Raw genomic sequence first — 20,172 nt, 5'->3', positions numbered from 1 at the left:
TCATTTCACCAAAAGTTGCACTGACCTTGCTTTCACAAATCTATCTTTGTCTCTAAAAGCCCACGTCTTCAGCATCTTCCTACTGTACCAACAATAAGCAAGAAATTATTTAGTACTTACTATGTGCCAGACCCCATTCAAAGCATTTTACTGATATTAATCGTTTTAATTCTCCCAAAAACCCAATGCAGCGAGTATATTACTAACCTCATCTTAAATGTGGGGAAACTGAGAAACAAAGTGTTATATTACTGGACCAAGGTTATACCACTAGTAAATGGATTAAGGAAGAAATGAACCCAGGAAGTCTGACTCTGGATCCTGGACTCTGAATCACGCTGTTAAACTTCTTAGTGAAAATACTGACAATTCTAAGAATCTACATTCAGCTTGGCCATCTCTGTGGCCTGAAGTTACTGGATAACTGCCAGATCTACACTTTGTACTATAGAGACTTGGCCTCAGAGTCCGTAGTTATATTTAGTCATGCTTGCCACGACCAGTCATTAAAATCAATATGATTGGGCCATCAGTCACATGATACTCAATTCCTATTCTCATCATTAAGATCTGCAAGAAGAAACTGTAAGTTCATTCAAGCCAACCACTCTCCCCTCTGCTCACATTAGATAAGGATGATACCACCTTCCAAAAGAAGAGAAGGAATCACACAAAAATGCATGCAAAGGGGAAAAAATACACTTTGGCCTCAATAATCTGCATATGTCATAGGGTAAGATAGGCATGGGACCTTAAATATGTAGATTTCCAATAAAATAATAAGGGATGATTTCTCCAATTTCAAGATTACAGTAGAAAAATCTCATCCCAGGCTGGGTTAATGAAACTAAAAGCACCATTCATTACTGTGTACAAACTGAGTCCAACCAATTTTAAGGGGCCCATACCCCAAACACTTCATAGGGAATTTAAAGACTTAGCTTTGTTTCACCATAGATAGAGGCTGTTTGTGTGGTTAGGACTAAATTCAGCAGATTCAAAGTATTGTTCTGTCACTCTGACTCCAAGAAACAGTGAATGTGCTTCAGATCCATGCTGTGAAAATAGCCCAGCAATGGACCATGTAAATGTCTGAATCCCTCTCTAGATCTGCCCTAATGACTGAATGCTAACCTCCAAAATAAAATGAAAAGAAAGACAGTGAAAAAATAAATAGGTCTGGTTACAGTTCTTTTGTATCTGCCAACCCTCTTTCTGTAGATTCATTCTAATTTCATTTAGTCCTGCAACACAAAGAATAGTTCATTTTTAGAGTATGATCTCTGTGTTGTTGTTGTAGCTTGACTGGCTTTGATTTACTTAGGAGAGAATGTCCCTGAGTAAACATTATATGGTTTTAAAAATAACAGAAGCAGTACTTGAAACAAAGGTTAGGTTGGAAAGTAGCTGTAAACTTAAGGTTTAATTACATTATGTGTCATAATTTAACTTCTTAGCCAGGGATTTAAAACACTACAACTGAGCCCCAGCTTGTCTTTCCAGCGTTTTCTTGCCCCTATTACTGGTGTGAGAGAAACTGTGTGGGATTTGGGGTCAGTTAGATCATATATTCACAAAGATGTACTGGGAAAATATTATGTGCAAATTACAGTAGTAGGTATTGAGGATACAAGAATGAATAAGATGAAGATGAAGGAGAATAAGGAGGAGAAGGAGGAGAAGGAGGAGAAGAAGGAGAGGAAGAAGAGGAAGAAGAAGAAGAAGAAGAAAAGAAAAGAAGAAGAAGAAGAAGGGGAAGGGGAAGAAGGGGGAGGGGAGGGGAGGGGTGGGGGGAGGAGGAAGAGGAGGAGGAGAAGGAGAAGAAGAAGAAGAAGAGGAAGCGGAAGGGGAAGGAGGGGGAGGGGGAGGAGGAGAAGGAGAAGCAGAAGAAGAAGAAGAAGAAGAAGGTGGTGGTGGAGGGAAGGGGAGGGGAGGTCGAGGAGGAGGAGGAGGGGGAGGAGGAGGAAAGAGTATATGCTGTTCCGTCCCTTTGAGAAGCTCACAGTCTAATAAAGAGAAACACAAACAAAGGTAATTATAATACAGTATATGTGAAGCAACAGAAATATGCTTAACATCCAGTGAAATGATTCCTTCTAGATATTCCCCAAGGCAGTTCACATTCAAACTCCCTCCAAACTAGTTTTCTTCTAGATAAGTGTTCCTTATCTCCATGACTAGCTTTATCCTCCATCCAAGAATATGGGAACCTTCCTTGATAGCTCCTTCTCCCTCATCTACCATCTTTAATCCTAAATATGACTTATTCATCACCATTATCACAACCCTAATTCAATATACCAGTATCTCTAGCCTGAACTAACAAATCTAGCATCATCTACTCTGCTAACCATCAAAGTCACCCTTCTCACAGTGGCCAGAATGAATTCTTTAAAAAAACTAAACTGATTATATCTTCTCCATCTCATTTTAAATGGCTTTCCACTCCTCTTAGAACAAAGAGAAACCTCCGTAACAGGTTTATGAAGTTCTTCAGAGTCTTGCCCCTACTTCCTTCTCCTGCCTCATCCTGTTCCTCATTCCTTAAGCCAATGCCCTCACTGAACCTGGTCTTTATTCAATCCCTTCATATATCCTGATGGGGTTTGGGATGTGTGACCCCAAAATATGGCACCCTGGCATATTGAATATTTTAAGCTGAAGGAGTTGGAGAATATAGCAGAAGCAGAAAGGTCCCTCTGACCTCCCCCCATCCTCTCCCCTGAAGCAAGTCTTCCTCATGTGAGAGGTTCCCTCTCTATACCCAGAGGGAAGGAATGTTCTTGTCTCCAAGAGGGAGGGACACCAAGAAGAACCCAAAGGAACACTCCTTGCTAAGTTTCCCCCAGTTTACTCACTTAGCTCCCACTTTTTGTCCTCTCATACCTTCCCACGACTTTACACTCTTCAGCAAACCCAGCACAAAACCATTCAGGTCAAAGCATATCTTTGGGTCTTCATTTCCTTATGAAGGTTCCCATGTCACATAAAAGTTAGAGTAAATAAGTGTGTGTGCTTTTCTCCTGTTAATCTGTCTTTGTTTAATTTTCAGATCCATCCAGGGACCCTAAGAGTGTCAAGGGAAATGTTTTCCTCTTCTACAATCCCAAATTTCCTCCTAACCTAAAGTTTTGATACACACCGTTACCTCTGCCTACAAGTCATTTTTCTCACCTGGTTATTTCATCTTTTATATTTCACTTAAGCATACTTGCTGGGTGAAAGTCTCTTCTCTGCTCCCTTGCTGGGTCAAATTCTCCTACGATGGGCTAATCATCACACTCATTTTCCTTCTTCATAGCATTTGTCACAGTTGTAATTTTACATTTGTTTGTGGGAATATTCGATTGATGTCCAACTCTGCCATTAGACTATAAGCTCCACAAGGGCAGGAACCATATCTATTTCTGCTCTTCACATCCAATGATTAATACAACCAGCCTAAAATGGACAGATATTCAATAGAATTCATGGAATAAATGAAACACAATAAGGAAAGAGTGGAGAAGTGTTAGGATAATGTCACAGAAGAGGTGTCAGCTGTGTTGGGTCTTGAAAAATAGACAGAAGGAACACATGAGCAGAGAGACAAAGAAATGAAACAGTCTGGCATCACTCAGTATAACTGAAGCTGTGGGGGTGATCTGTTTGGGGGAGGAGAATAGTAAAGGGTCAGAAATGAGGCTGGAGAGATTCAGGGACTAAACCACAGAGGGCCTTTTGTGCGCTGCAAAGCAGTTTGGACTTCTGCCATGGGAAATCATTGAAGGGTCATAAAAAGGGAGTAAAATGATCATCAGATTTGCATTTTCGAAAAATCACTCTCATGGTAGTGTGAAGGATGTCCTTGATAGGTTGCTGTTGGGGACACGGTGACCAGTTAGGAGGCCATTCTACAAGTCTCCGTGAGAGATGCTGAAGGCACAGAGCAAGACAGTAGCAGGGGATTAAGTGGAGTGGGCAGTTTCAAAAGATACTTAAGAGATGAAAATGACTGGCAATGGAGAGTAAGGTGAAAGAACAAGTCAGAGTATATCACCCTGGTCTCTGGGCATCTGGGAGGGTGGCGTGGTCATTAACCACGTGAGGGAATACAAGATACGAAGTCAATTTGGGGAGATGGCTGAGTGTGTTTCTAAACCCAGTGGGATTTAGTATCTGAGAGGCTTGTGCCGGAACAATGGGTATCCTTCAAAGTCCTCCTCCTCCTCTTTCATCTAATACTGTTTCAGCTGAGCACACAGCCACCTACTAGTGACCACAATGCCCAGGCTCCCTACATGCATGTGGCTAAGTTCTTGATGGTAGAAGAGGAGCCAAAGTGTGCAATCTCTGCCATTTGCTTAAAAAAAAAAAATGTGGCATTTCTTCTTGGATAACCAGGAGCTGGGTTAGCTTTAACTATGCGAAAGGGACAATCCCTTAAAGGATGGCAGGAAAACACTATGGAAAGAACCAAAGGGTGAGTGAAGCAGATAGGCCAGACAAGCGTTCCACTCCAACCACTTATTCTAGGGGGGAAAAAACCTACTTACTTAATCCATTGTATACTGGAGCCTTATTTAAAAGAGCTTATTTTATGGCCTGAATAACAGACTTTCAAGGAGGGAAATCCAGTAGGCAAGTACCTACTGGATAGCCTGGACTTCCCAAAAGAGATCTGGACCAACAATGGAGAACTGAGACATACTAGCATGTATACAGTAGTTAAAACCATGGGAATAGAATAAGAGAACATTCTGAAGATGGACTTGGGTTTGCATCCAGGCCCCACTTGTTATTTTTTAAGTGATTTTGAGTCAGTTACATCTATGAGCCTGTATTATATAAGCCTGTAATAATACTTGTATTCATTAAGGTAACCCTAGCTGCTATAACAATAAATCTCTACATTTCAGTAGCTTATTTATTTATTCAAATAAATTTACTTCCCATTTATGTCGAGTCCAGTTGCATGCTGAGTAGGACCCAGGCTCCTCTATCTAGTGACTCTTTCTCCTGTAGGATCTTGAAGTCCTTTGTTTACAGCCTTTCTCCTTCTACAGTCCATGGTGGAAAGGGCACACATGCTCCTAACCACGTTAGCCTGGAAGGTACATAAACATCTCACTGTTGAGAACAAGCATTTGGCCCCAACAAAGGTAAAGGGGCCTAGGAAATATGGTACCCTCCTTGGCATTCGCTCCCCAGCAGAAACGCTACACAGTGGAAATGGTACCGGAATTTTGGTGAACAGCAACCTTGAAAGTAATCTCTTCTGCTTGTTGCAAGGATGAAAAGTGAAAATGGATGGATAGTACACCTGACAGTATATCATGGCTAAAGGGCCCTCAATAATGTTAAGTCCTACTTTTTTCTCTGTTGGTTTCCCCTCTTCTTCCATTCCCACATACACTTCTTCTGTGTCCCAAACAGGCCTTATATGTTCCCACTTCTGTGTCTTTATTCACATTCTTGCCTTATATATAAAACCCTACGCCCATTTCTTCTCTTTGCTGCTCTACCAAAGCCACCTCTACCTATTTTTACAGACCAATCTCACAGCAATCTCCTGCAGTCAGTTGTTCCTAATTCTTCATGGCCAGATTAAACTCCTTTGAAGCACCATCACCATGCTTAAAACTCTTCCTGTAGCACTTACCAGACAGCTGTATGATATCATAACAACGTATGTTTTTACCCTTCCTGACTACCTCTCAGCCTAAGCTGTTATCTCCCTGAAGACAGCAACTGCATTTAACTCCTCTTGTTCAAAGTGACTAAAAGAGTAAACTGAATTTAGACTTTGAATTCGAGAGACCAACACTTAGAGATCTGATATCCCCTCACAAAGAATGAAAAGGTGAACATTTATTTAGGCAACTCTAGAAAGGGGGGGGGGGGAACCAAAGCAGTTTGTCTTCAGTATTTACATATGCAGGTGATGACTACTTGAATTATTGGGAAACTGCTCCATTTCTTTATTTTATTTTGTATATCCATGAAGAAGCATATGGTAAGATCTGCCTTTGAATAAAGCATGTACTTAACGAACAATAAAGCAACATATCTTTAAATATTATGATAACTAAGAAAAACAAACAATTCTGAAGAGGCTTCTTTAAGAACTCTCCACGTTCATGAATCAAGGTGGCGATGTGGCAATTCTCTGGGTAATTTGATAAATGTCAACAACCAAACTATTTAAATCCACCCATCAGGTAAACTCACCACCGTGAGTTATCTGAGCCAAGTCACTTTGTTCTTTTTACATAGGGTCACTGCCTGAGAAAAAGAAAAACAAGGAAAAAAACAAAACAAAACCTGGGAGTCATTGGACTTAGGCAGTCTGCTGAAAATGCCTATATTTTCCGTTTCCCAACAACTATCCTGGTATAAGCAGGCAATGCATAGAAAGGAAGTATTTTTCAGCAAATAATCTAATTACATGCACCTAGTCAAAGGCTGGGTGCCCCTCCAGTAATATCCAGCCTTCCATGTAGGGAGACTGGCAAGTGGTTCCCATTAATGGTACTCTTGCTGCACCCAATGCTCCAAGGTGGACTCAGAATCTCTGGAAGATGTGGAAACAATTCTTCTGCCTTCACCACTCTCCAGTTGAGAGACCAGAGCCACATCCAGGGATCCACTCCATGTTCAAATTCACACCCGACCCACCTCTGAAGACAGCGCAAAGCTGATCTAGATCCCTGGACACTAGGTCTTTGGCCGAAGTCTGCTCATTGCTCATCCCACTGTTCACTAGGCTATCAGAACAATACTACCCTGTGGGCTGGGGCTGCAGTGGGGGTCCACTTTTATAATACCCCCCCTCTTCTCTACCAGTGCCACAGATTTGAGCCTTCCAGGGCACAGGATTTCACTGGAATGTGTAAGGACAGTGTGATCCAAATGGTGTTCTGTAGAGAACTAGACATAGGAGGTGACCTTCACCCAAAGGATGCTACAATACGTCTAGAAGACATCACATACAATAATCCTCTCTCAGATATTTATAGCACATATTAGGTATGTCGAAGGCTCTGAAATGTACCTGTCTGAAGAAATCTGTTAAACCCATTATTTCACCAATTTTTCTACTAAGAAAGCTTTTGGGGCAAAACACCTGTTAACGTCTTTCCTCAATAGACTGTGTTCCAGGAGGTCAGTGGTCCTTCACTGTTGCTCATCACGTACTTCACATGGTACTTGACATTTTAATAAGTATTTGCTGAATTAATGAATATCCCGTGGAAGCAGGGTCCTACAGAACATGCTTTATAAAACGATGTGATAAAAGCATCCCACTTCTATGGAATATTTCAAATAAGAACAACTTCCCCAAGCGGGAAGATCTCTTTGAATCTCTTATTTAAATCCCAATTTGTGGGGTAACTATTAAGAGTACACTGGCATTTATTGTTTGTGGTCAGAAGATTTCTTTTTTCTCTTGTTGCAAGGATGAAAAGTGAAAAGTGAAGATGGATGACGATCTTAGTGTCAAACTGACCTAACCAAATACTTCAACATTTTTAGTATCTAGACCAGCGAACCCTAAACATTTACTGTGTATAAATATACTGAGGGGACTATTAAGATTGCTGAATCCTAAGGATTCAGTATTTCTAAAGCAGGTCCTAGGATTCTACACTTTATACAAACATCTCAGGACATTTTGACATGGGGGTTCAGGTGAAAAACACTCTCAAAAATGCTGATCAAGAGACGTGGAAGAGGAGTCTTTGACTTGGTATCAGAAGCCTGGCTTTGAGGCCCAAATCTGTACCCTCACTATCTGTGTGGTGATGGGCAGTCACCTCTAAGTCTCACTTTCCTCCCTATGGGATTCACAATATTTCTCCAAACCCATCTACCTCGCTACCTTCCCACCCACCTCATAGCATTAAAAGCTAGCCGGTAGTCAACACACACTATGTGCTGAATCAGCAAGTTCACCATAATTCTATAGTATTGAACAAACTAATCACAGGAAGTGTTCAACACATACGGTGTTTCTGCTGATTATTTAAAAACAGATAAAACAGGGCTGGACCAATAGTACTGTGTGCATCCATGTCAAGCCACCTGACAAACTTCCACAGAACGTTTGACTCAGGCTTATGGACCCAATATTGGCCAAATCATGGTGAAAGCCCAGCTATGTGACACTGACCACAATACACTGAATGTTAAAATACTTCCTCTGCTTGGTACCAGACCTCTGAAAAGTGGACTCTTCACTCTTAAGTTGGCAAACAGCTAGAGTTAACTCTTTGGTTGGCATCTACACATTTACAAGAGGAACGTTCTTGCTTATCAAGTATCCTCATTAATAATAATTAACCATGTTCAAAAATTAGGATGCAATGGAATATATATAATGATAATACAGTATTCGGCATCTTTAATTCTCTCTCCATTCAGAAGATTCTTCTGGAGCCTGTAGCATTCGGGGTAATCGCTATGAACACTCCTCAATCACACTGCATGAACCAGTCTTTTGAAAACACAAGACAGAGGGTTGATTGTTTCCCAACTTTGTGGCATATTCTGAAGCCTGCTTTTTGGAATAGATCTGATATTGCTTGTTATTTACCTTTTGTGTCTAAAATAATGAAACAAACTCTTTCCTGACTGAAAGATATCTGCCTAAAAGACTAATGATTAAAGATTTCCAATTGGTGGTAAAAAAAAATTTTCCTGTATGTTAATTTATATTATTCTGTGTGTGTTGGTTTTTGTTGCCTTTCTGATTTTAAACTTCTAAATTTTAAAAGCGCTTGTTCCTCACCTCAAGTACTCAGTGGGTACCCAACCAATCTCTCTTGCTCATTGATCTGCAGTTAATGATAGCAGCAAGAGAACTTTGCAAAACTAAATTCATGCCATGATGTTTATTTTCTATATTTATTATTGCCTTCCTGCTTACTATTTTGATTGTGATCTATTTTCCTTGCCTGGGGCTCATGTTAGCAGTAACAAGTGTGATTGATTGTAGGACTCACGCAAGTAAACAAGTGAATGAATCAAGCGAAGTCGGGTGACCCCATCAAAAGATGGCAGGGACCACTGGACTCCTGCTGATTGTTGCCAGGAGAGAATGCCGTATTGCTGCCCCAGCATTCCTAGACGTTCCAGTGTTTCAAGAGAAGTCTGGCAAATAAGAGGTACTCAGTAAACACTGATTAAATCCATTAATACAGAGACTCAAATTTTCATCTGAAATCTCAAGATTTTAAATGTAACCAACAGGATGGAGTCGTAAGAACATGGACTCTGGAGCCAGACTACCTGGGTTCAAAAATCTAACTCTGCCACTTATCAGCTACATGATCTTGGGCAAGTTATATAAAATCTCCACGCTTCACTTTCCTCACCTATAAAATGAGGGGAAATCATACCTACCTCATAGGGTTGTTTGCGGACTTAATTTTTTAACATTTATTAAATCTTAAGGCAATACCTGGTACGTTGTAAGTGCTACACAAACAAGGAAACACACTAGAACTTCAAAATGCCTTATCATTTTCGCAAGTATTATTCCCTTTTTCCCCACCGTAACTGGGGGATGAAGGTGTTACCCTGCAGAGAAGGAAACTGAGTTTCCCTCAAGATCTTTCAGGGCTGTTCAGGATGACAGCCACGCATGTGGATCATGCAAGAACTCCATGCATGGACACTTAGAAAGAGTCCAGTGGTTTGCCCAATACGATATGTCATAAAATGGCAGATGTCACAGTCCAGTCCAAGATTTCCAATGAACAGAATCAGAGATGTGTCAATCGGTGTTCACCATAAGCTTTCTTCCTCAATAACTAAATAAGGAAATTAAATGAAGAGCTGGTTCAAACCAGTGTTTGTTTTTTTTTAACCCATAAATTAATTACCTAAAAACAGCCAAATTGAGAGAATCGGCAAAGCCTCAACACTCAATAATGTCCATTTCTATTCTTCCTCTTTCATTAATTTTTGTTTTTAACATGTTTTGCAATAATTTAGTTTCTCTCCTCTCTGACTCCAAGACCTTTCTCCCAGGAATTTTACAAGTATATCACCTGACTACAAAGCCTGTGTGTGGCTGTGTGTTAAAAACTGCTAGATTAGAAACACCTTGGCAACCTTTTCTTTGATCTTCCTGGTTGTTGTTGGTTTAAAGCAGATCCTGAATGTTATTTAAACAGAGGAGACTATTTGAAATTTCTTGGTAGATGAATTTGATAATGATAATTAAAAAAAAAAAAAACAACTACTGTCATCCTGAGATAAAAGATCTCATTCAGCAGGTCCTGAATAACACAGGACTTCTTCGAAGAAAAAGGTCAATGTAGCCATAGCTGTTTCCTTTTCTTGTACAACAGCAGTAAGTTTACACACCCCCTGATAATCTACATTTGATAAAGTTGCTCTCTTGCATTACAGAAGAGTTTTCTCTTTTTTTAGGGTTTAGCATTTTAAATTTTTGTTTTGTCTTGTGTTTAATCTGAGTTTTATCATGGGTGAGGAATGTACCTATTGTTAAAAATAACTTCTATTAAATTGGACTTTATCAAAATTAAAAACTTTATGAATTGCAGGGCAATACCAAGCAGGTGAAAAACAACCCAGAGAAAGGGAGAAGATATAAATATTTGCAAATCGTATGTCTGCTAAAGATCTATTACTCAGAATACATAAAAACTCTTACAATTCAACAACAAAAAGACAAACAACCAATTTCAAAGGAGGCAAAGACAGTGAATAGACGTTTCTCCAAAAAAGATATTCAAATGGCCAACAAGCACATGAAAAGGCACTCAGCACCATTAGTCATTAGGGAAATGCAAATCAAAACCAGTGAGACACCACTTACACCCACTAGGATGGCTATAATATTTTTAATAAAATAAATAAATATTTAAATAAAAATAAGTATTTAGGGCTTCCCTGGTGGCGCAGTGGTTGAGAGTCTGGGTTCGAGCCCTGGTCTGGGGAGATCCCACATGCCGCGGAGCAACTAGGCCCGTGAGCCACAACTACTGAGCCTGCGCGTCTGGAGCCTGTGCTCTGCAACAAGAGAGTCCGCGATAGTGAGAGGCCCGCGCACCGCGATGAAGAGTGGCCCCCGCTTGCCGCAACTAGAGAAAGCCCTCGCACAGAAACGAAGACCCAACACAGCCAAAATAAATAAAAAGAAATAAATAAATTTTAAAATAAATAAATAATATTTAAATTAAAAAAATAAATATTGTAAAATAAATGTTGACAAAGATGGGGAGAAGTTGGACCTCTCAGACATTTTTGGTAGGACTATAAAATTGTGCAGCCACTGTGGAAAGCAGTATGGTGATTCCTCAAAAAGTTAAACACAGAGTTAGGCTACGACCGAGCAAAGATCTGAAAACATAGGTTCAAACAAATTTTGTAATGAATGTTCACAGAGCATTATTCATAATAGCCAAAAGGTGGAAACAACCCAAATGTCCATCAACACAATGTGGTATATCCATAAAATCAAATATTATTCAGCCATAAAGAAGAATGAAGTACTAACAGATGCTACAACAGGGATGAACCTTGAAAATACTGTTAAGTGAAAGAAGTCAGACACAAAAGGTCAAATATTAAATGATTTGTTATAAAATGCGCAGAACAGGCAGATCCATAGAGACAGAATGCAGATTAGTGGTTGCCAAAGGTGGAGGTGGGAGAGGGAGAGATTGCTTAATGGGTACAAGGTTTCCTTTTGGGGTGATGAAAATGTTCTGGACTTAAACAGTGGTCACGGTTGCACAGCACTGTGAATATAGTAAAAAGCCATTCTGTTCTATGCTTTAAAACGACTTAAATGTTGGATTTTACGGTATCTAAAATTTTGCCTCCTTAAAAAACAAAAATACTGGCTTGAATCCCCAGTAGGTAAAGCAAGAGCTTCTTCTTCCCTACAAAGTAACTTCACACGATACCTCACACAAATAATGTTAAGGAGTGAAATATTGCATCTAGAAGATCAGTGGCTGACAAGCTGTCCTATTTCCTCTATTTCACTAGGCCATTTGTCATTAACCCTTTTGCTCTTGAATGGCATTCTTGGTTCATCAGTTTCCCAGTAAAAACAGCAACTTTTCCAAGGTTACATTTCCACTTCCAAATGTTTCCTGTTAATAGTTTAGCCAATTTAGCCAGCACTGACCGATTAATGAACATATGTGGGAACCTTCTCTCTTCGAAATTACATTAAAATGTTTGATTTAAAATAATAGAATATTGATGACTCTGGCAAGAAGAGTGATGTGATTTATCATAAATCAGTAATTTGAATCTTTCCTTAATGTACATGAGATAAATGAACAGGAAACAATGACATACAGAAAAAACTTTTTAAATTGGAGAAAAACTAATCATTCAGTAAGCCTCCGTGAAAAAGAAGACATATATTTCTTTTATATACATGTTTTATATTTATAAAATATATATCTTTTCTTCCAAAAAGAAATGTCTTTTTAACTATTAAAATGTAAACAATAAAATAGAGATTACATAAATGGGTGAGTAGAATGTATTATATGCTCCAAACTTAATTTTTCTGAGTTGCAAACTTTCATGTCAACTAGGTTATATAAAGGGAAATGTCGAAAGAATTTTAAAGTTGGAAAAAAATCTCCTTTGAATGTATAAACAATCTGTATTTGTTAAGCAGTTGAAGGCAGACGCCGTTACGATCAGAGGATATAATTGTAAAGAAGCATGACAAAGTTACATGGAAAGTTCTGCAAATAAATCTAGCTGCCAATGGATTTCAAAGATACAATTTCCGGAAAGTACGTTAAATACCTAAGCTATGATTTTTTAAATCTCAAAGAAAATTTCTACATAAAAAGCCATGTTTATCTTTTGTGACACGTCTATTTAAATGTTAATATGACTGGGCTTATTCCAAAGAGGCAGAAGGAAACAAAAGAGCAAGTATTTAGATAATATGAGTTTTTTAAAAAGCCCCTCACTTTCATCTCAAGTAAGCGTCTCTTTCAGGCGAAAGCAAAGACGGTTTTAGCCAGAACTGCCTGGAGAATTGCAGAAGAAATAACCCTGCCTCATAGAAGCTAAGCATATCCAGTTCATGTACTGTTATTGTAAGGAAATTTGAGAAATATGGAAACTGAAACCAACTGTTGAAGGTGAACAAGAACTAGATGAAGAGAAATGCTGATATTTTATGTCAAAATTAAGTGGGATGGAAGAGTGCACAGAAGACTTTACAGGTAGCATATGTATTCGATGGTCAAATTCTGAAAATGCTTGGTCAGAATATACATCTAAACATGTGGCCAAAATAGTCACGTAAGTGGAGAATTCTATTTCCTCATTTAAGAGGGAAAAGTGAGGTTAAACTGGTGAAACACAAGAGGAAAGCATGGAGTTAATGGAACTTCTTTGCCAAGCAGAGTCACTTAGATCTTCTCTGGGTTCTCCTTAACCCCTCTTTCCACTGGTGTTGCAGACCTCAGCTCTTTGCCCAGGTATGTGCAAATTTATGATCAACTGCAATCTTGGAAGGAGACTGAACTCAGCTCCTCTAAGGTTTCACTTCTTCATAAGAGAAGTCTCTTATAAAGAACAGCACACAAGCTAGGAATTGGAATTGCTGGAGTCCTGGGGTTACTGACCCAAGAAAGATTGGTGATGGGCATAGGGAAAGGAATTGCTCCAGCTTTTAGGAAAAGTGACCCCTGCCTTCATCCATCCACACACACCCAGCAGAGTCAAAGATATACCTGGGGAAAGGGATAGAGAGGCACTGGAGTGGGTCCTAACCTCTGCTTTAGGCCCCAGATGACCCAGTAGCGCAGCTCATGGCACCATGAAAAGCACGACTTAAGGACTGTCAGGTGTTTATGCTCTGATTATTCATAAACCAGTTACCACAGTTTATAACCATGATCTAAGATCATCTAAGAAGGGCAAGGCCTGCTCGCAGGTGGGCACAAGTGGCCTTCTCTGCCAAGCCCCCCCTACCCCCCTCCCATTTCCATCACGTCCTAGGGCTTATAGGTCACAGACCTGAAGAATTTGTTAAGAGGACAATCCCTAGTCCTGTCTCCTTCCAGGGTTCCTTGAAAGCATGACCTATTTGGAGACAGTGTAATTTCTTCTTCCATGCAAGTAAGTTCACTTGGAAACTAACAGGCCTCCCCGTTCTCTGCCCTCACCTCCTTCCTTACACACACAGTTTGTTCTCTTATTTTGTCTGGATGGTGGAAGGTCATTTTTACTCAAACTGAGGAAGAGAACTTGGGGTCTTTCCTATCTAAAGCCCCCGCCTGCGGGTAAAGCCTCAGGAGTCTGGAGGCCCCGCAACAGAGGCAGAGCGTGGCAAGGCAGGGACGGGAAAGAATCTGCAGCCGGAAGGGAGAACTAGAAGGATCCAGGGCTACCGCACGCAGAGAACTAAGCCAGGGCCCAGGACAAGTTTATTTTACTTCGCTGAGCCCCAAAAGCTCCCAAGTTGTAAGATCCCGTCAGAGACGGGGAAAAGCCCTACTGGTTCCCAAAATCCCTAAAAGCAGAATGATTTGGGCAAGTACTCCTCTCCCACCGGCGTCCCGGAGCCCGCGCACAGCGCGCCCCTGCCCACCCCAGGTTCTGTGCAGAAGTAGAACCGCAGGGGTTGCGGCGAGCGCGCGCTGGGCCTTCTCCGTCTTTGACCAGCTCCTGAGCGAAGCGTGTCGTACAGCCCTGGGGACAGGGAATTTGCATGTGGCTGAGGGTCGCGAGCTGGGGAAACTGCGCAAGTGAATCAAAGCGCGGGCAGAGGCGCATCCACCAGCCGACCGACGTCAGAGAACTTGGGGTGAGGGTGGATGCCCTTGGGGTAACTCCAACGCCCTCTCGAAACATCGTGCTCTTTCCAAGGAGGCAAGGAGGAAGACAGCTAGCTAGAGCACACCTTCCCTTTTATCCTGTCTTTCCTCTGTCTCATTTCCTCTTAACTTCCATCTTTCTTACTTTGATCTCGCTGTGTCCTTCCCTCCTTTTTCTTCCTCTTAGGACTTACCGAAAAGCCTCCAGACTCACACAAACCCGTGACAGGAGAGCTGAGTGGCATTTACTCTCGGGGAATGGGCTGGGAGGAGAGATACTAAGACATCGCACCCCCAGTCCCTGAATTCCTACCTTTATGGGTCCCTGCCGCTAGTTTCTGGCTGTAAAATTGTAATCAATTTGCCATCTACGCATGACCCCGCCTGCGGCCCAGGGATAGAAGGAGCAACCTGCCTGTGCTTTTAACTTGGCAGTCGAGTTTCTGAAAGCTGTTATGGGCGGGCCGGGGTGAGAATCCGGGCAGCTCTGGGCCAGGGAGGGGCGGCCCCCATCCTGTCTGAGCCAGATTGTCCCTGCAGAGTGAGCACAGAGGGGAGGAAGGGACCAACCCGAGCCGGAAACAGACCCCTCCCCCGTTTCTGTGCCGGGAGCCCTGGGTGCACGCACTTTGGAAAGTCAAGTCCCCTCTGGGGCATTACCATAGACCGGTGCTGAGATTTCGCTCAACACCGGTCTATCCACAGGCAGACCGAGCGCTCTGGGGAGGTGACCGCAGGGGGATTGTGTGCTATCCACCGTGAGAGAAGATATTGGTGGCGGATAAGAAGCTAATCAGCGAGGGCACAGGGCCCTGAGCACGCGACATGGCGAGGCCGCAGTTGTTCCCCCACTGGTTCCTAACTTCTCTCCACTTAAGCGCTGGGGCTCACATCTCCGGCCAAACGGTTCCGAGCCCCCGGTTATTTTCAGTCACAGCCTTCTCCACCCCCCAAATGTCGCACCCGGTCTCTGGGGGGAAAGGGTGGTTTGAAGAGCCCTGCGCGAGGCTCATGGCCGCCGCCGCGCGCCTGCGGGAAAGCCGGCCGGGCCGCAGCCCCGAGCGCATAGCCCTTCCCCGAGCCACGCGCGCGCGCCTGGCGCTCCTCTCGCCCGAGGCTCGGGAACATTTCCTGCCGGCCAGGCTCCCCGCCCCCTTGACTTCTGGGTTCTAAAAACACAGAAGCATCGTCTAAGGCGCTGGCAGGTAGAAAAGGAAGACAAGGTCAAGGCCCACGGACGGCCACGACCCGCTTGCGCCCTTGCTGTCTCCGCAAGCGAGTCCTGTCCACCGCCGTGGGGCAGAAAGGTTGTCGCAGCGCCCAATTCTACCTGTAATCCAGGGACTTGACTCTATTTCCCGACTACCCTCGGCCAGCGCCCACATTCTTCCCTCCTTTCGCCCGGGGCGGTTTAAGACATCTGCCCCCCGCCCCCCCCCCCATTGTAGAGGGATAGTTCCAAACAGCGAGGCTTCGTGAGCACCGCATTCCCATCCTGCGGTCGGTCGGTGCCAAGGCAAAAGGAAAGGTCTCGCTCTGAACGCGCCTCGTCCCCTCCCGCCGCGCGCGGGGCCGCGCTCCAGGCCGCCTCCGGTACGCGCCTCCCCCTCCCCCAGACCCACAGAGTTTTCTTCTTTAGGAAACAGACATGCCTAGCCCACCCCGCCTCCCACGTAAAGGCCAGTCGCCGCTCTTTTTTGTGCCCAAACTCAGCTGGAAGTTGAGAGCAGGGGAAGAGTCAGAGAAGCATGGAAATAGACAATGAGAAAGGAGAAATCAAAGGGGGAGGAGGGAGAAGAAAGGAGCTGGAGGTCGCAAGGGCAGAGGCGGAGGCCAGCCCGAGGGGCGCGGGCGCGACGGCCGAGCGGCAGCGCCTCCCCCGCGTCCGCCCGCCCGCCCGCGCGCGCGCCGAGCCCGGTTAGGCGCGGACTCACATGGTCGGACTGCAGAGCCGCTCTCTCAACTACTGCCAGTGGGTGGTTTCGGGGCTGCCCGCGAGGTGCTCAGCTGCCTGCGGCGTGAGGGCAGAAACAGAACAGTACAGATCACGGGACACGACCGAGACGGGCCGCTCGGCGCCGCGGGGACCTCTCTCACTTTGCAAAGGAAGCGGGCGCGGGGATTCGGGCTGCCGAGTGTAGCCTATAAATAGCGAACTTTTAGACCGAATCAACTAACAAATGAGAGGCGCGGGCGTAAATGTGCGCCGAATCCCCCTTCCCCGGGATGACCCTCCCTCCCTCCGCCTCCCCCCCACACATCCCTCCGCCGCAACTCTCCAGGCAGGATTTGGGAGGGGGACAGATTGGGGGGGTGGGATTTAGTTTTATTAGAACTTCCAGTAGTTCTGTTATTTTTGCAAGGAGGGGGGTTACTCCGCCTCTTTGGCTCCCCCCACCCCAACCCCAGTTGGGCACTAGAGGCACCAGCTGGGAAGGGCAAAGGCCCGGGAGAGCGAGGATCCTAGGGCTTGGCTGTAGAAGCAGGGAGGGGGAGGGGCACACGGAGCCGGCTTCCCCCTGGGACTACGTGAGGAAAGCGGGAAACTACCAGGATTTGAGGTTTCTTGAGCCGCCGGGACGAGAGTTCGTAGAGTGTAGGTTTCCTTTCCCGGGGTCAACCATAACACCCCAGGGCTAGCAACACCCTCCCCCCGCAGGAACTTTACTTGACCCCTCGGCCATGACCCGCCGAGGTTACGGAGGCGTGCCCCGGGGTCACGTCCTCGCTCGCCCGGGGGCCGCAAACTCAGGGGCAGCGCGCCCTGCCCGATGGCGCCCCGGGGCCGACCGCCTTTTCGCCGAGCCGGCGCACACCTGCCGACCGGAAGAGATCCCTGTGACTGTGAGTCCTGACGGCCACTCGCCGCCCACCCTCCCGCTTTCCTTGAGCCAGGGCCAGACTGCGAACGGTGATTGGGTTAGTAAGATTTTCATTTTCATGCCAGGTGCTTTCTTAAAAATAAACCCACCCCCCCGAGAACGACAGACGCTAGCTCTCCACTCCAAACTCCCCAGTTCAAGAGTTTGCTTCGCTAAATTTATCGGATGTCTCACATCAACCAGAGTCAATGGTATAGTCTAATATGGTTGGCTGTGGGGGACTGAGAAATTGAGGACGCTGCAGGTGAAAGGAGGTTGCACGGATTCTCTTTGGAGGCTCCATAGTCGAGGCAAGGCCTGCAGAGCAGGGAGCCAAGCCCGCCCAAGGGGCCTAAAGACGGCCTCAAGCTGGGGGAGAGGAGAGCCAGAGAACGGTGGCGCTCTTTCTTTTCACTGCCTGCCCCGCCCAGCGCCACCAGCCGCCCCCTATGAACAGAAATGTCTTAGGTCTCACCACTACCCCTACCCCTGGGAGAAAACCGAAGAGGGTCCTCCACGCAGTTGGGGGCAGGGCGCTGCCGCCCGGTTCCCGCTTCTTCTAATACTACTTCCCGCCGGTTACCTCCCCCGTAAACGGAAAAGTTATTTTGCTTTATCCCAGACTCCAGCCGAGTTTGGCAGGACGGGGGAAAGGCAGAGGTGCTAAGGGGGTTTCAGCGGCCGTTCTCCCTGCGGGGTGCGCCCACTGCCCTCGACTCCACGCAGGCGGGTGCGCGCGGCATTTCCAGCCATCCGAAGCCCGCGCTCCCCGGGCGCCGGGCAGACAGCTGCGCTTCCCTCGCTTCCCCAAGGGCCCCGAGTCCGCGGGGGATGGCCTCTCCGCCCCGGCCCAAAGCCAGCTTAAGGGTGCTCCCAGACGGAACTGGACGGAGCCCGGGCGTCCCGGGCCGCTCGCGCCTGGCTTGCGCTCCCCTGACTACGTACCTGTCCCGGCCTTCCCGCTCCGGTTGCTGACCCGGCTGGGGAGCCCGGCCCCGGAGCCTGCGCCTCCAGCGAGCCCGCCCCCGCCCTCTCCCGCGCGCCCTCGCGCTCCGGGACTCTCGGCCAGATGTGGGGCGGTCTCTCGCGGGCCATTGGCTTGGGCCACTGTTTCGAGCTGTCTTCGAGGATTTCCCCAGGCTTTGGGGCCCCTGTGTGGACTGGGAAGAGAGGGGCCAGGCCAGCGCCTCTCCTTTCACCTCACCCACCCCTGCCCACAATCCCTCAAGTTCCCCTTCATCCAGCCCCTGGAGCCCAAGGCTTTGAAACTGTGGTAACTCCGCAAAGAAAGCGGATGAGAACCTCCTTGCGGGCCGAGTATGGGAGTCAGATGGGGGCTTGCGGCGTTTCTGGAAGGTTCTGGGTGTTCGTACTGGGGGAACAGGCCCTATGGGGACAGAAATGACACACGTGCAGACAGCGTCCCCGTGGCTGTCTTCACCGCGAAGTTCACGTCTATTGTTTCCTGCCTCGGGGAAAGCTGCCCAGTGTGACAGATCTGTTTAGATCCCATCACTGGAAGAAAAATCCTGGTGATAACGATTATCTCCCGCTCGCGCTATCAGGCCATCGCCCCAATTCATCTCCCTCTCGCTCCAGCCCCTCGGGGAGACGAGGAGGGTAAGAGGCTGGCGAGAGGACGGGCCAATCCGCTGCCCTCGGATGGAGCGGAGAGGCACGAGGCCACCTCATCCGTTCCGTTCCGCTCCGGGCTGGGGAGAGAGGACACGGCAGGTTTCTTTCTCTGCCAAGCCTCACGCTTCTTTCAAATGATTTTAGTCTGGTGCTCTGGTCTATCCATATACATTTCCAATCTCATGGCTCATAAACTATTAGCAAAATGGTTTCATTATTCACCTTCTGTATCCTACAAAAGGGAGAAAAGAAGGCAGCGGCAGGAAGGCAGACTGGGGGTGGGGCAGTCATGGGACACTAGTTAACAGTGATACTGCCCGTGTTTAAATCACGGCTCAGACTGCCTTCTTCAAGCTGACACTCAACAAATCTGATCCGTTTCCGAGGATCTATAGCCGACCCCTTCTCTTCCCCCCTCCCCTCCCCTTTCTCTCTCTCCTTCTCTCCATCCATCACTATCCATCTCTCCTTAACATCCAGGTTTCTAGAAGGACCAGATGGATAGCCAAGATACTGCAAATCCATTATTTGCTTCATTAGGTGTCATCAATAAGGCACGCCCTTTAGATACGACACATAACAATTAATTGATTAGAATGGTTACTCCCGTCCCCTTGTGTGGTGTTGGTGATGGAATCACATGTCACCTCTGAAACCAAACCATCCTAAGACACAAGTCTAGGATGATAACCAAGAAGTTTACTTGTGGCCTCAAGGTGGCCAATGGGGCACCAAGTCCTCACCTGGCTTCCACAAGCCCCGGGAAGTGAGGAAGTTGCAGAGTGGTGTGTGTGTGTGTGTGTGTACACGCACGCATGCCCGTGTGTCTGTGAGGAGAACGGGGGGCTAACAGATCGGGG

At 45.7% G+C, this 20,172-nt stretch overlaps 1 protein-coding gene across 3 annotated transcripts in view; it reads right to left on the bottom strand.

Moving 5' to 3' along the window:
• The window catches only part of ESRRG (estrogen related receptor gamma), a 624,815-nt gene extending 606,143 nt beyond the window's left edge, over positions 1-18,672 (bottom strand). Inside the window, exon 1 of one of the 3 annotated variants that reach the window (XM_036841541.1) lies at positions 18,623-18,672. The gene's annotated coding sequence lies outside the window, so the exon portion shown is untranslated. Of the gene's footprint in view, positions 1-16,750; positions 16,864-18,622 lie in introns of those variants that run through there. The other 2 variants (XM_036841532.1, XM_036841523.1) reach the window with 2 other exon arrangements.
• Positions 18,673-20,172: the final 1,500 nt, after the last annotated feature.

This window comes from Balaenoptera musculus, chromosome 1 (assembly GCF_009873245.2).
Source record: "Balaenoptera musculus isolate JJ_BM4_2016_0621 chromosome 1, mBalMus1.pri.v3, whole genome shotgun sequence".
NCBI classification, from domain to species: Eukaryota; Metazoa; Chordata; class Mammalia; order Artiodactyla; family Balaenopteridae; genus Balaenoptera; species Balaenoptera musculus.
This window is presented reverse-complemented; position numbering and strand designations above follow the sequence as displayed.